Here is a 16,070-nt window from a genome sequence, read left to right on the forward strand (position 1 = left end):
ATACCAGAAAACAATCGGTCTAGAACTATAATAAAAGGTGCAAATTTTGAGAGTAGTAGATAATTCATGTGTAAGAATTTTCATTTCAATATAGAAAATGACATATTTTATCATATTCATGGTTGTATTTTACAAAAAAACAGAATACTTTTGTTTGATTCTATCTTTTCCAACTTTGCCACATAAGGGGAGGCAACTCAAATGTAAGGGCAGATAATTCAGATAAAGTTACTTTTACAATAGAATGTGTTAGGAATTTACCTATTTTATTATGTAGCTAGAAAACGGGTCCCGTGACCCCATTTTTTCTTTTTCTTATCTGAAAGCATACTATTAGAGCTATCTTCTCATATTTTATCTCAAAATTCTATGGTGTAGTTTTTGTTTTATGGCTTAAAATTGGGTTTTCCATGCATAATCGATACAAAATCTGTCAATTTTGCACAACCTATAGCGTGAAAATAAGCCCCGTGGCCCATTCTTTTTATTATTTTTTTTTAAAAAGCATGATATAAACTACATTTTGGCAAATTATTAAAAAATTCTATGGATTATAATTTAGACACCCCATCTACCTTAATGGCAAATGAAAATTACACTTTATACATTACGTATGTCAGAAACGCCTGTTTTGGTTTATCATAATCAGGAACTCTAAAACTGTAACGATTGGAGGGCAATACGTAAAAACATTAGGAGCTGTATGTTAAGCTTAAGAAAACAATACTCACTTTATTAAAGTAGAACCCAGTATATGTTTCAGTATTTGTAACAAGTGTAAAACATATCAACAATATAAGACATCAACGCGCAACTGACGAAAACTTAATAAGTATTGGAAGTCCTTTCATTTCAGTTGTTATTGAATGATAATAATGACCGGTAAATAATTTTCGTATTCTGCATGACTAAGATGAATACAGCTTCACCGAAATATATTTTAACCTATTCAAACAAGAGCTTATTAAATCAACATGACCTGTAGGTTAGCGCGACAACACTCTACACACGATTTTAAGTTTCATTGAAAAAAAAGTTTCTAGAGATAAAAAAAATTATCTATTTGTGTAGTTGCTAATCTAAAATTGAGTATAAATAGAAACAAAAGAAGATGTGGTATGATTGCCTATGAGACAACTCTCTTCAAGGGACCAAATTGTCACAGAAATTAACAACAATAGTTACTTATATACACTTATTACATGTACCTGTCTAACAAAATCGGCAGAATCCATACATGATTCTTGATATGTATTGGACTGTTCGTCCAACAAACACGAATAATGATCAGGTGACTTTTCTTTGCATATTTCCTGAATTCTTAATTTTCTATGCAATTGCCCTGGACACATAAATTCATATGTTAAAATTCCATACACAGAAAGCCAACACAGACGCCACTGAAACAAAAAACACAAACAAAATAATGAAAAGAAATCTGTTTTGTACCGACATAAAATGATAACATTTATGTTGTCGTATTAGTATGATTTCTACCTAAAAATATTTAACATCAGCATGAAAATTTTATAGTGTATTGCACAAACTAACTATTGTGTAAAACGTTTGCTTGAAGTCGTCGAAATATTGTTTCAATTTATTACAAATGGGGTTCTAAATTCAAATGCTCTGTATCTGATTAGAGATTGCTTTGTACTGAAATATAAAACTTGATACTTCAAATTCTTGCAATTAACGCGATGATTTGAAGTTTAGTTTTTGGTATAACAAAGGTCTTTCTCCGGATACCAAGATTTCTTTTCGTAAGGTTTTTCGTCATTTTTTTTTTATATTCCTTTGGAAAAGTTCTTAGTTTGAGTCTTTAAATATTTTGTTTTAAGGCATCATCTCCATTGATGTAAAATGTATTGTTGCCATTACAACATAAACAATAAAAAAAACCTACATCTAGAAGAGCAATACAGTTTTAAACAACATACAAGTACACACATATATCTACAAACTATGCAACTCGTTCAATTGTCATTGGTTTGGTTATATATTAGCATCGACTTTAAAAGCGTAAATCATTACCTATTACCCTTAAAAAGTAAGAAATGATTGTGATTCTGAGAAAAATGTGCTGGCCACACAATACAATCCTGTGGCAATGATTTATCGTGTTGTTTAGTATAAATAATGACAACAGACAGATTTTTATCTAGTCTGCGGCACATATGTTGAAAGTCAAAACAAAGGCGTGTGCTTGTTGTGAATGAATACATTAAGAATTTGCTTTTATCAAGTGTATATTCCATTCAGATAAACACTAATTTTAATTTCAATATGATGATCAATGTTTTTCTCTGTATTAATATATATGAATGCAACATAAGATGAAAACATCATATAAAGTTTTGAAATAGTATTGCATGTTTACTAAAACAAAATAAAAATGTTCAAGTCTGAATACAGAATACAAACAACGTTGTCTCGCAAAATGTCATCTCAAGACAGATGACACAATAATGAGGCAGTTTTACTTTCAAAAACTGCACCCAATCCAGTACAACGTAGTGTATCTTCCAATGTTACTCAGGAAACTGCAAAAGAAACAGATCTATCTCCAAAAAGTCCAGCTGATCCATTTAATCCGAGGGTATCATCAGTTTTTATTTGTCGAGGAAACCGGAATGCCCGCAGATAACCATCGAACTTCGGACGAAAAACTGACAATCCTAGTCAATTAAGATTGGAGTCAAGCGAACCTGCCACGTGCAGGATTTGAACTCACAACCGCAGTGTTGATAGGCTAGTGATACAGTAGTTCTTCTTTTCTCTGGATAAAATTTTATTAGACCACTCGGTCTAAGAGGCCCCTGATTTTAAAATACAGGAGTTCGGGTCATTCTGAACCTTAAGCCTTCTAATACATATGAGATCATGGGATTTTATCCCTTGTGTTAAAGTCTTCAAAAGTTATATATTTATAGATACTCAAAAATATTCTGAAAAAGAATTGGTGTAAAGTCTTATTTTATAAGATTTAAATATATTTTAAATTATGTAGTAATTTAACATTTCCGTTTTCAATTCACATAATGACTTCTTTCTTTTTTGGTGTTCATTTTGAGTATCTATAAAAACTGCAAATCACAAATTCAGTAATTTTTAAAAACATTTCCGAATATTGTATGTAAAAATTACATTAAGCGTTTTGTACTGCATTCTTATGTTTACTTTTGAAAAATATATGTAAGCTAACAAAAGATAGAGCATTCAGTTTGAATTTTAGTAAAAACTGTGGAAAGATTTGATTAATACTTTATTTTTGTTTCAACAAACTTTGATTATAAATTATGAATTATATGTATATTTGTTTTGCAGAGAATGAGTTTAAGCAGCCAATCCAAGTGGTTTATACCGGTTTGGAAAGTCAGTGAACTTGATCCATAAACAAAATTAAAGGCCACAAACCACTACTTAAAACCCTTGTAAACAATGAAAGAAAACGACTATTCACGACAGACAAAATAAAAAATATTTTCCCAAGACATTTCTATTTTTATGGATCGTAATACTAACTTTAAATTTGTTTGAACACTTTTGGTAGTAAGTTCAAAAAAAAATTGCGGGTGAATTGTAATAAATAAATTATGAAACAGATGTCAGTGGCAATTTTTTCCTTCAAATTATGGGTAATCAATTTTTATGTTTTAATTACATTTTGAATGAAAAAAATTATTTATCCAGTTTGAAGAAAATAAATTCAATTAATTAAAAAAAAAGTGTTTTTCAAGACGCTAAATAATCATTTGATGCATATGATTTAATTCAGGTCAAAGATTCAAAGTCAAATTCATGAGTCTTTGACATAACAAAAATCGAGTTTTTCAAATTATGAAAATTTAATCCCTCATAAGAAAATGTAAAATCTATCCAAAAATAGTTAAAAAGTTGTTTTTTTTTCTAATTATCCTTCTTTGTATCTTTAATCTATTAGACATGGGAAAGTAACAAATGCGCACCGCATCAGCATAAAACAATCGTTTGCCATAGCATAAAAAAATATGTATATAATTTAGCTTTAATAGGCATATGAAATTTGAACCACGAGCTAGCCAAGTAAAGAAAATAAGGCGAGTTCAAAAACAAATAAGGTAAAACATTCTCCGTTAAGTGCTTTTTATGTAGATTTTGTGAAAATATATGAAGGACTTCAGCTAGCATGTTCTTCCAATTTCTCTTGCTATAAATTGGCTATAACAAATGTACTTTATGGTCTATAAACATGATAAATGAAAGCAACACATTTTGCAAATTTTCTTTGCGTAAGTCATCTAACTTTAGATTTTAAACGCTTCAAAGCATTTAATGCCTAAATGGCATTTTGTTTTAATTATTATAAAAAAGGTAGAAACGCTTAACAGTTAAATTCCGTTTGACTTATTTTACGCCATTAACCAATCCAGGAACGTTCGAAGTACGGATTCTATATTTACTGCATAAATCTTTTAAGCTAGAGATCACAATATTAGTTTTGAACAATACATACCAAAAACCAATCCCACGAGTGTTTCTCAATAAACTTTGTACAGGGTAGTGTACTACCTCTGGTAAATATTTAAGAAACATTATAATTAAATTTAGAAAATTTCATCAGCCCTTGGCATAAATATTGATGTTTTAAGTTAAGTGTCTTAATAAAGCTTGACACCGTCAGATGTACAATGTTATTATATTTTGCTACATGATCTAATCCTTTCTTTACCTTGCAAGTCAGTGCCCCCTTTTTAAAGCGTATTATTGAATTCCCCTACATGTTGTATTTATGCGTAAAAGACATAAATTTGAAAGGTGTCTGAAATAATGAATGTAATACATTACACATGTTACAGTGTCCACAAGAGGGACTTTATAGTACAATAATCAAAAGAAAATGATGAAGGCTCGACGACTGGTCAGAGGTGTCCTACAATAATATGTCTGTCTGTATGTCCGTCCTTCAGTCAGAACTCCTATGTCGAACAATAAGTTAAGATTGCTTAAACCGATTCCCCTAATTTGATGCTGTGAGAAATCATTTGTGTCAAAAAATTGCATTGAAAATTTATACATTAGTACATGTAGTATGGTATTCTACTCCATTTATTAAGATTTGACGTTTGTGAAAATTATGATGGAAATTTGGTTTTCGATAAGATTTTCAAATTAAAAGAAACTGTATTTTGATATCATTAAAATGAAAATTTAGATTTAGTTTATATATTTTTCATCCAAATTACGGATGCCATTTACTGTTATTGCATCTTGGAACGTTAAAATGGTAATAACTGTGCTTTTGTTAAAAAAAAGTCGAAAATTTGGAGAAAGAAATAATGACAAACAGCTTATATGTAAGTTTAATAAGCTGTTCTGAACTGATTTCAGCTTAGAGTAAAAAGCAACTATATGTTGCAAAATCAGATTTTTTTTGGAATCAACTTTTTTTCAAAGAAAATTCAATAAAAATTTAAACTATTCCGACTTGATTCCAGGTGTAAAATTTAGAATACAATATTTATTTTTGTGTAAACAAAAATCTATAGAAACACCATTTTGATTTAAAAAAAATTAATATATAGGTATAATTGCATATCAGATTTGTTCCTCCTGTAAAATGTGTTGCAAAAAGTAAGTTGTTGTCTCTCCTGCGAGATATTTTAGGGAATGGCAGATCTGGATGCAATAAAGTCAGTATACAGATGAAAAGTATTATGAGGGTTCCGTCTATTATTTGTCCAATGGCCTTGCCCTGGTTTTTATAGTTAAGCGACTGCTTACAAAAAATGTATAGTTTGTCTGTAATATGAATTTTTCGGTAATAATGAGTAATATGATAACTAGGTTATGAAAATATGTATATGAGATCCTCCCAAGGACAACATATCCATCAGAAAGGGTTCACCTGACCTCGACCTCAGTTGATAGATCAGTGATCAAGGTTAAGTATTCGGGGACAAGTCAGTATCTCAGATACTATAACATGTATAAGCAGTAGATCATCTATATTCGGTGCATTGAACGATAGTAAGGTGTTAAAGTATGTCTGGCAGCTTTCATCTGACTTTTGACCCAGTTTCATGGTTCATTGGTCAAGTATATGCTCTAATTATTAAGTTTTCATCTTAAACACTATAATTTAAGGTTAACTATATATGATTGCAATGTGAACATGTCTGTCTGGCAGAGTTCATCTGACTTGATATCATTTTCATGACGCCTTGGCCAATTTTACATTTTCATGGTAAGGTCTGTTTCTTAAGTGCTATAATCATTGATGGAGTATTAATGCAAACTAAACTCCCAATGCAGTATCGAAAAAAACCCGTGATTAAAGATGTAATGGCTGAAAATCATGACATTTCGAATAGTTTCTATTTGCCTCTAGTATAACTATTATTTGGAACTGCATATAATATTACTTTGGCCTGTGATAGAAGCCCTTATTTTAAAGACTACAAGTATTCGATTTTATCTAAAGACAAACAAGTAAAAATAAACTGAATCCCTCATTTTTCTAAATGAAAAGAAGATACTATTATGACTTGATTGTGTCAAAAGTCAAAGTTTTTTTTAATATTTATTACTGTTCATGCTGCATGTTACACTTACTCCTTTGGAGATATTTCAACATTGCAAATACCGTAACTCTATTTTCAAAATATATAATCCCTGTAGACATGTGAAAGAAAGAATCCTGTCGAAGATTGATTGTACATGTTCCCCTGAAAGAGGCAAAACCTGACATTGCAATCAAGCAGTTGATAAATAGTGTATGATAGATAAATAGTCCTTATGTATAGTCAGTCTTTTTTCTGTGTAGCAATTATGTAAAAAGTTTTTTAGCACCAGAAAAAAGCATATTACATGATAAAATTTAAGATAAAATTTGGTTTTTTCGGTGACTAAACGGAATTTCCAAATTTTCAATTTACTCAAGTCATTAAAATTACATAGTGTATATAAAGAACGAACTTATTTTTCTCCCAACATATCTCAATTTTATTGTGTACACAATTGATGATTTTGATTCCACGTAATATACAAACCGACTGTACAAAAAAGGTTGGTTCTTGCTAAATTATATTAACGCTTTCTACAGTATTTTTGTTTACAGCAACATTTAAGCTATATGACGACTGTTTACATTTGTATGCGAGTACATACATTGTAAAAAAGCGTTAAACCAGTCGTTGCATATCGTCAATTATAGATTTGATCTATACAACAAGATCATTTAGTTCTTTACAAATTAAAGGGTTAAGTTCGAAACGTTAGCTCAGGTTGTAATGTCAAACATCTAGCTTAACGGTATTTATCTTTATAATGTATTCAGTAATAATTTACTAGTGGGTAATATCAACCAACAGAATTAGCTCGACGGGTTTAATTTATGGACATACAAACATAGATTTAAACTTGATTTTAAAATAATGATACAAACCAGAAAACCTATACTACAAGACACCTTCAATATAAAAATCACCCCCAAAAAAAAATTATAGTACGTTATTGTGTGGAGTCTACAAAGATCTGTGCATTAGCTATTAATAACTACGGGTACAAACATTTTGTTGATCATTACTTGATAATGTTGTTTAGTGTTAAGTACCAATCTTGAACTAAGTCCTTATTTCCTGAAATTTAAAGAAGTTTGTCCATATGACTGTTTCAGTTGAGGGTTTAAAGATTCACAAATTTGTTTTTCCTCGTCATACTCTGTATGCCCCTTATCCAAACCAGAATCCTATATTCTAGTTTTTGTCATCGGTCCTCGTCTGCCAGATTATTTTTATTGTTTAAGTATGAATTAAGTCTTTGGTTTTCACGTTTTAACAATTCACATTGTGCCCTCCCGTAGTTCCATGTAGCATACTTTATTATATGATGGTAGACCTGTATTTGTTCGCATTCTTTTCTTTGAGTTTTTTTTTATATCGAATGAAAACAGAAGTCCAACTTTTCCACTCTAGCTAGAAGGAAGTGGCTTAGTCCAGTTACGTTAAGTCGGCTCAGTTTTATCAGTAAATTTCGTGAAACTAAATCATTCTTAGTGCAATCATGCAGCCAAAGAGTAAGCTAAGTGTCTTCCTCTATCCTATGCGATAATTACTATGTACAGTATTAAAGAAGAGAAATAGGAAACCCATTTTTAACAGCAGATTGAATACACCTCCTGCTTTGGTAAAGTAAATTTTATGAAAATTTGTATAAATACTTACATGCATTGTGGTATAAAACATTTTCAAGAAGTCTTCAAAATAATTCTTTCCTAGTAGTATAAAGCGGGTTTAAACAGTTTTCGAAAAAAAACCAATATATCCACAAAATAAATATGTCGACCGAATTGATCATCAAGCTTTAGTTATATATCTTTAAATACATACTTGTCTATTCAACCGATAAACACACCACGCTCTGCAAAGGTATTGTAAAACCCGTATTTAATTGATCTCAAATTGATTTTTTGTAAATTTAAATGTCGTAAACGCAAATTTTATCAGTTTTTGTTTTTGTTTTGAAGTAAATGAATCAAAATGCCTTTCCCTTAGTTCAGCTATCATTTGAAAAATCATTGATCTTTTAAACAAATACCCACATAGAGAATGGAACACAAGATTTTCCAAATGCATCTGCAATAATTTATATTTTCACGCGGTATAAACAATTTTGATGAGTTTTAAATTCATAACCATGATAACTATTTAGAATTAGATCAAAATCTATTACGCAAAAAAATGCTTTAAAAGAAACCTATTTTGTCAAATATATTTTGTGGAAAAAGTATGTCCAATTTTCCCTGTATTTCGTTCATAAACATCGTCAAAATCTGCATATTGTTGTAAATTGTACTAGATATTATATAACTAAATATCAGAACTGCTGAATGATACACTTAATACAGTGTACTCCCGAAAGACATTTTAATCTTTAGTTTTAGTGGGATGTTAAATGTGGTTTAAAGGTCTTACCTATTCATGTTTTTTTTTTCTACCAAAAAGTAACCGAAATATTGCATCCATTTTTCTATCTTAACAGCATGCATCTAATTTTGTTGTCTGCAAGACAAATCATCTCATTCTGTCAAATTGCTCCGATTTATGTCAAAGCACTTTAAGAACGAAACTATTTGCAACGCCCTCCATATTGATCATCCCTATTTTTATACATCTTACAGTATTTATATGAGTTATTGATAAAACTATGTAACAATAATTACTTTTTCTATTAAGTGCATGCATTATGATAATTGATTTCGTACCGATGTTAAATGTGCTATCTACTTTGAAATCGATATCTTTATCATGCAAAAATCAGATTTATGATGTATAACCCTACTCATTACGCTCTTTTGCCCTTTGAAGATGTAAGACTAGCACTTACTTTCCGTGGTGCGACGATGTATCCCAATTAGAAGAGGTCAAGATCCTGCGGGGTAACCTGTGTCAATCAAAATGATGTTCCTAATAGCGAGATGTCTACCTCGTTTTAATCTAAAATATTACCCAAGTAAGTTGAATTATAACGTATTGTATCGATGTCTTCTTTTTTTTACCCTTTTAAAACACGCATGTACTGCAGTTTGAAACACATAACTGTTGATCGGACGTGTTTACCTTGTAATTTTTGTAGTTATTGTAAAAATATTGTCGAAATCAATTGCAAACGGAAAATCCTTTATAGAAATTATATGAGTAAACTATATTGATTTTAAAGGCAATTACGAAAATGTACCCATGAAATATATTACCGACTTATATAGTCTTAAAATGTTGTTAGTCTGAATAAAATTTCTAATTCCAGTTAAATAAAATAAAGTACATTAGTATATGCTATTTGTCAACATATGCCTGTATGTGTGTTACTTTAATTATACATTTGGTTGTTTCTAATCAAATAACACTTTATTGAAGAGAGGCGAAAGATACCAAATGAACATTCAAACTCATAAGTCGAAATTAAACTGACAACACCCTGCCAAAAAAAGAAAAAAACACCAAAACACCAACAACCGTTTACAAAACACAACATAAGGCTGAGCACCACGAATCCCACCAAAAACTAGAGATGATCTCAGGTGCTTAGCTAACACTTTGAATAAGCTGTTGTTGCATCTTAGAAAATATTTAGTACAATAGACTCTCATCCATGCATTCCTTTGAATGTGAAGGATAAAAGTCGTTTCAGTAGTAAAGCATGAAGCACAAGAAGATATAACAATGTACCCTTACAGTTTGATGGGTATTGTTTGTCCATCCCATGATTTTGTAACACACACAAACTTAGAATTAAGATTGGAACAGGTAACCGCCGCAGTATCGATAGCACATGATAACTTTGCAGATTTTGACCTCTTCAAACTGAGATGGCTCGCTGCGACACGGGAAATAAGTGTTATTGTTACATCTTCCTGAGTCCCAGGTTCCATTATCAGAATGATTTCATCCTATACGTCCAAGTAGTGCTTGGATAAAGGTCCAATTATGGCCTCATTTTGTGTTAACAGTTTAACTTCAGGTCTAAAATGTTGATAACATTTTTTTTATTTCGAAGTCATATTTGAATACTATTATTTTGAAAATTTATTGAAAATAAATGCAAGTGACAATCCCATCTGTAACAGGAAGAGCTTCCGCGCATCTTTCAAAATGTGAAGGCAACTTGCATTTAATTCGAATGAATTAATAAATAAAAAGATTACAATTAACCATACTCATTTGGATATTTTGATAATAGTTTAAAAATATTAAAAAAAATAATATAACATTCAATTGGTATAAATCTGTTTTATAATGCAGAATTACGTAAAAAAATATGACTATGTAGAGCCTCGCATTTTTCAGGAATGGAAGCTCTATCCTTATATCAAGTCATGCACTTGTATTGCCTTTACTATATGTATTTGAATTTGTGGACTATTGCATTGTTGCATATATACAGTTTCTTATATTTTTACTCTGATAACTGTTTATCGATGATTATATTAAATACTTTTATAAATGTAGGACGTCGATGGTACAATTTTTTTCTACTCCAAACCGCGATGGTCACGCTGAAGTGCGATGGTCCGCGCTGAAGTGCGTTGATAAACCCACTGAAGTGCAATGGTGTTATTGATAGATACACCGACGTGAGTGTGTGGTTACGCTGGAGTGCGATGGTCTGATGAAGTGTGATAGTGTTTACTAGACAAAATTCGATAGTCAGGAGTTTAAACCACATTAAATTTGGTGGGAAAGTTGTTAGCGTGCTTGATTAGCATTCGAAAGTAGAGGTTTGATTTTTGGTCAGGTCAAACCAATGACTTTAAAATTTATATTGATTTTTCGATTAACAAGCAGCAGTATGAAAATAGACTAGGTATTTCAGAATAAGTATAATGAGTTCGATTTGGGTTACATGTCTTTATTCGAACTGTTACTTCAGCGTGCAAGTCCAATAGAAAACGGGTTTAGCGTATCGGTATAGATAGTACTATTAAGCAGGCCCCATCTCATATTAGAGATTTCCAATAAAATTACATACGTACGTAACTCGACGTACGGACCTAATGGGACTGGTTATTGCCAACCATTGAATTTGATTAAATACGTCTCTCAAGTTTAAACAGGGTATTCCAAGACTTTTAAAATCACACAGTGGAATTTTTTGTCCATATAAAATAATTTTATCATGACAAAAAATGATAGAAATCTTGCATTGTTATTTATCACGTGGTTTTCGAGATTCCCGCCTTTATTTTCACTGACAATAGGTCACGTATAAACACACGTATCCCATTCCTATTATACTTACGATTTGAGTTATCTTTCATGATTTTGATTATGACAATTAGTTTTCAATATACTTTGCAGATGAACGCCTCATTATACTTTTTTCTGTCTTTCTTTATAGTTTATCTATATTTTTATTATATTTGTTGCGGGAAAATATTTAGAAGGCGGGGGGTATAGGCACATTAGAAGTGGAACAAAAATAGAAGTGTTAATAGGATATAGGGGCATACATATAAGTGTTCGTTGCATATTTATTTTACATATGCATATTAAGGACGAGAAGATGTATATGAACCAGACTTTGTATAATACCGCAGTAAGACATGTCAATCTATCTGATACCCAGACACATGATTTTGACCCCGGACCAACCAATCTATGCTCTAACTCCTAAATATTGCGTGCTTGGCAGAGAGGCAGCCAATCTTCGATTTGAAACGGGCGAGGATCGAGCCCAAGACTTCCCGCACTCGAGCAGTGGTGTAGCTTTCATTTTTTTGACCATTGAAAAAAGAGAGATAAAGAGAATTATATACCATGTACGTCATAGTATAAAGTATACTGAGTGACGACGGTTCAAAACGTTGACTGCTTTACTCTTTACTCACTCATTCCTCATTATTAACGTCTTGAAAACTTTCTTTCATAAAATGAACAAGGTAGATGCAAATATCTTTTTTAAGCAGTTTCATTGAAATATATTGTTTTATGCGCACTAGAAATATTATTTAGTGATAAAATTCCACAAATCTGGATTTTTCATAGACAGGATCGTTTTGCCAGTGTGTGACCTATCAAGAGTATGATCACCTACACCTATTTTACGATTCATATTTTCAATTAACCGTCCACTCCCTGTTGACTTTGACGTCTTTTAACCAAGGTAAGACTTTGACTGCCAAGATTCAAATAATTTGCCTCACCAGAAATAAAGTTCAAGTTACGCTACTGTCGATTGATTGATAGTTGGTTGCTTAACGTCCAGTGGCAATTATTTCATGCATAATTAACGTGTAGAGAGCGTAGCATTCTCTCTATAAGAGGCCTTGGAATTAACGTTCCCACTCTGACCGGACGGGACTGCGTACTTGTACATCCCACACAACCAAACGGACTTCCCACTTTGGCAATGGTTTAACTGCCGATCGGAACAAGACCAATAGTGACCATATTTCTATTCCCCCGATCACCTTTGAGGGGTTACTGTCGAGGCGAGCGCGCGACCAAATGCAAAAAGACAGTTATGAATATGGAAGATACATATACATGTACGTGTATTAATCAAAACATTTGCAACAAGAATGTGTGGCCTCAAGACACCGTGCCTCTTCACATGATCATATTTCTATGTTCAGTGCACCACTTAATCCGGGTCAAACTCTAATTTGGTATATAATTTTAAACGATTTATATTTTGAATAAAACGGAAGAACGGACGGATGCACAGACCAGTAAATATAATATCCCCTTGCTAATATAAGTTTGTCATAAAACTAAAATGATCATCCTACTTAACAAAACTTCAATAAAATATTCCGTACATGTCAGTTTTTCATACGTATTTGTATAAGTTAAACGCCAAACATTTTAGAGAAACAATATAAGAGCAAAGACTTTAAATTATGCATTCGTTTGTATGGGCTCTTCCTAGAGTCCATGCATCAATATAATTGAAGACAAGATATTATAAATTAACTGATTCAGTAAAGTGTAATCATATTTTTCATTGAAGATGCGTCCTCATAATTTCCATTTGATAAAATTCAACGGAAAGGTGACAAAGTATGCTAAAAAAAAGAAGAAGCAAGTCGTGTACACCTTTTAAATTCCGGCGTGTTTGAAACTCTTGTTTTAATTTTATATCTTTTAAATAAAAAATGATAATATGATCTCGCTTCAGATTCTTTTATTTTTATTTTTTTCAAACTTAATTTTGAGATACATATATGGGTCAAGTAAAATGACGAAGTAATGATCGGTGCATTTGAGTTTGTGCTAGTTTTTAAATAGCATCTATTCCAACAAAGTATGGGTTATGTCGAGTAATGTCATTTTATTGGAAATCTCTATTATCACATATAACTTGTTCTCGGCGTAACATAGCCGAGAAATGGCCCATTTAGCGTTAACAACAATCACTCGTTCATTCATCTGATATCGGAATAGTGTTACAGAAATAAAAACCGTCAAGTTCATTTATGCTTGACTTATAATAAGGCGTGTTCATGTGCATGGTGTGGTTCACAAAAACTGTAAAATAAGCTTCTTCTCGATTTTGCAGGAGAAATTGAAAGGAGCACAAAGGGACCAGTTGGGTTTATTTCGGCTTAAAGTGTTGCAGAAGATTGATCAGGCAGATATCCAATTAAACAAAAGAAATGGAATTCTTTATAAGAAAAGGTAAAAATGGTCAAGTTGGTATATTTGAATTGATTACATCTGTTTTTATGGGCTCTAATAGTATGAAGCTTCGAGATATTTGTAAACTTTTGAATTAAAGACAAATTTTCACAAAACAGGCTTGAGATACGTGCAAATACATTTTGATCTTTACTGTGCAAAAGCATAACTTCCGGCGAAAAAAAATGTAACAGAAAGTTAAGAGATTGATCTTTTTAAAGCATTTTTTTTGCATCTTTGACTCCGGTATTAGTTTGTAGCAAAAAATTCTAAAAATGAGCAATAATCTCACCGAAAAGAGAAAGTCGGTTACACCTTTTTATGTTCAGGCGTGTTTGAGTTGAATGTTGTGTCTTGAAAACGTATAAAGCAAAAATATTAGATGCATCATCTCGCTTAAGATTCCATTTAATTTATATATGCAGGCTACATGTTGATATTATTACATTAAAAACACATGAACACAGTATCAAGAAATGCAAAATATGGGTCAAGTAAAATACCTTTCTAATGAATAAAGGAAGCTATTAAACCAAGAGTTTAAAATGGTGAAGTTGAAATCATCCCTTCGTAAATTTTACGGACGCCATCACGAGTTGGTTGACCGTTATGGAATAACCGTTTCACAGATGATATCGGATATGTTCCTTATGTCGTTACTTCAATACCCTTCCCTTTTCACGAATGTGACCTACCGAATTAGACTATTTACCGGATTTGTAATAACATGAGCAACACGACGGGTGCCACATGTGGAGCAGGATCTACTTACCCTTCCGGAGCACCTGAGATCCCCCCCAGTTTTGGTGGGGTTCGTGTTGCTTAGTCTTTAGTTTTCTATGTTGTGTCATCTGTACTATTATTTGTCTGTTTGTCTTTTTATTTTTGGCCATGGCGTTGTCAGTTTGTTTTCGATCTGTAAGTTTGACTGTCCCTCTGGTATCTTTCGTCCCTCCTTTACCTAACATTATTATGTTCTAATTCATAAGTTCAGACGAACATTATAAATTATTTACAAGATAAACTCAACAAAAGGTTTTACTACAAGTATCACATAAATTGAACATTTAAAAAATCCATGACAATGAGGTCAAGGTCAGATAAATCATGTCAGACAGATATGTAGACCTATTATTTCATACACCAAATATAGTTGACATATTGCTTATTATAATTGAAAAACAGACAAAAACAAAAAAAAACTTAACATTGACCAATGAGCCATGAATATTAATTCAAGGTCACATGATATCTGCCAAACAGGCATGTGCATCTTCTAACTACTTCATACACCAAATATAGATGAACTATTCTTCTTAGTATTTGAAAAATAGACCAAAACACAAAAACATTGAACCATGCAAATGAGGTCAAGGTCAGATAAAACCGGCTATTAATCCATATGTATCGCCTACTGCGACTTCCGTCGCAAACGAGACAAAAACGAGAACTTTTCGAGAAAGTTCGCAAAATAACTATTATTATTAAGATCAAATATATAGTGATGTTCATTTTGGGATAAAAATTCTTTTAATTCTAAATTGAATACGGAACTGAAATTCACTGTCATGCAACAGAAATGTATCGTGCGCACAACTTCTTATTAAATCAACTTATTTCGTTTAAAATTTTATATACCAAATTTGCCAAAGGTTTGATGAGTATCAATGGAATAAAAAAAAACAACCATAGGAAAACAAAATGAAAAATAGCATTATAATTATGGAGCTTTAACTACATTGAGATATATAAATGATTAATCATTTAATTAATAATGATGCGGAAATAATGTTTAACATGCGACGCAGGAAGTGATTTTTAAAACAATATATGTTTTTGTCCACGTTCAATCAATAACTTCCGTTATAGTTTCATTGACCAGATAGGGGATTGCGATCTTTTTTTTATGAA

This window comes from Mytilus californianus, unplaced genomic scaffold (genome assembly GCF_021869535.1).
Source record: "Mytilus californianus isolate M0D057914Y unplaced genomic scaffold, xbMytCali1.0.p SCAF_9, whole genome shotgun sequence".
Classification (NCBI taxonomy): Eukaryota; Metazoa; Mollusca; class Bivalvia; order Mytilida; family Mytilidae; genus Mytilus; species Mytilus californianus.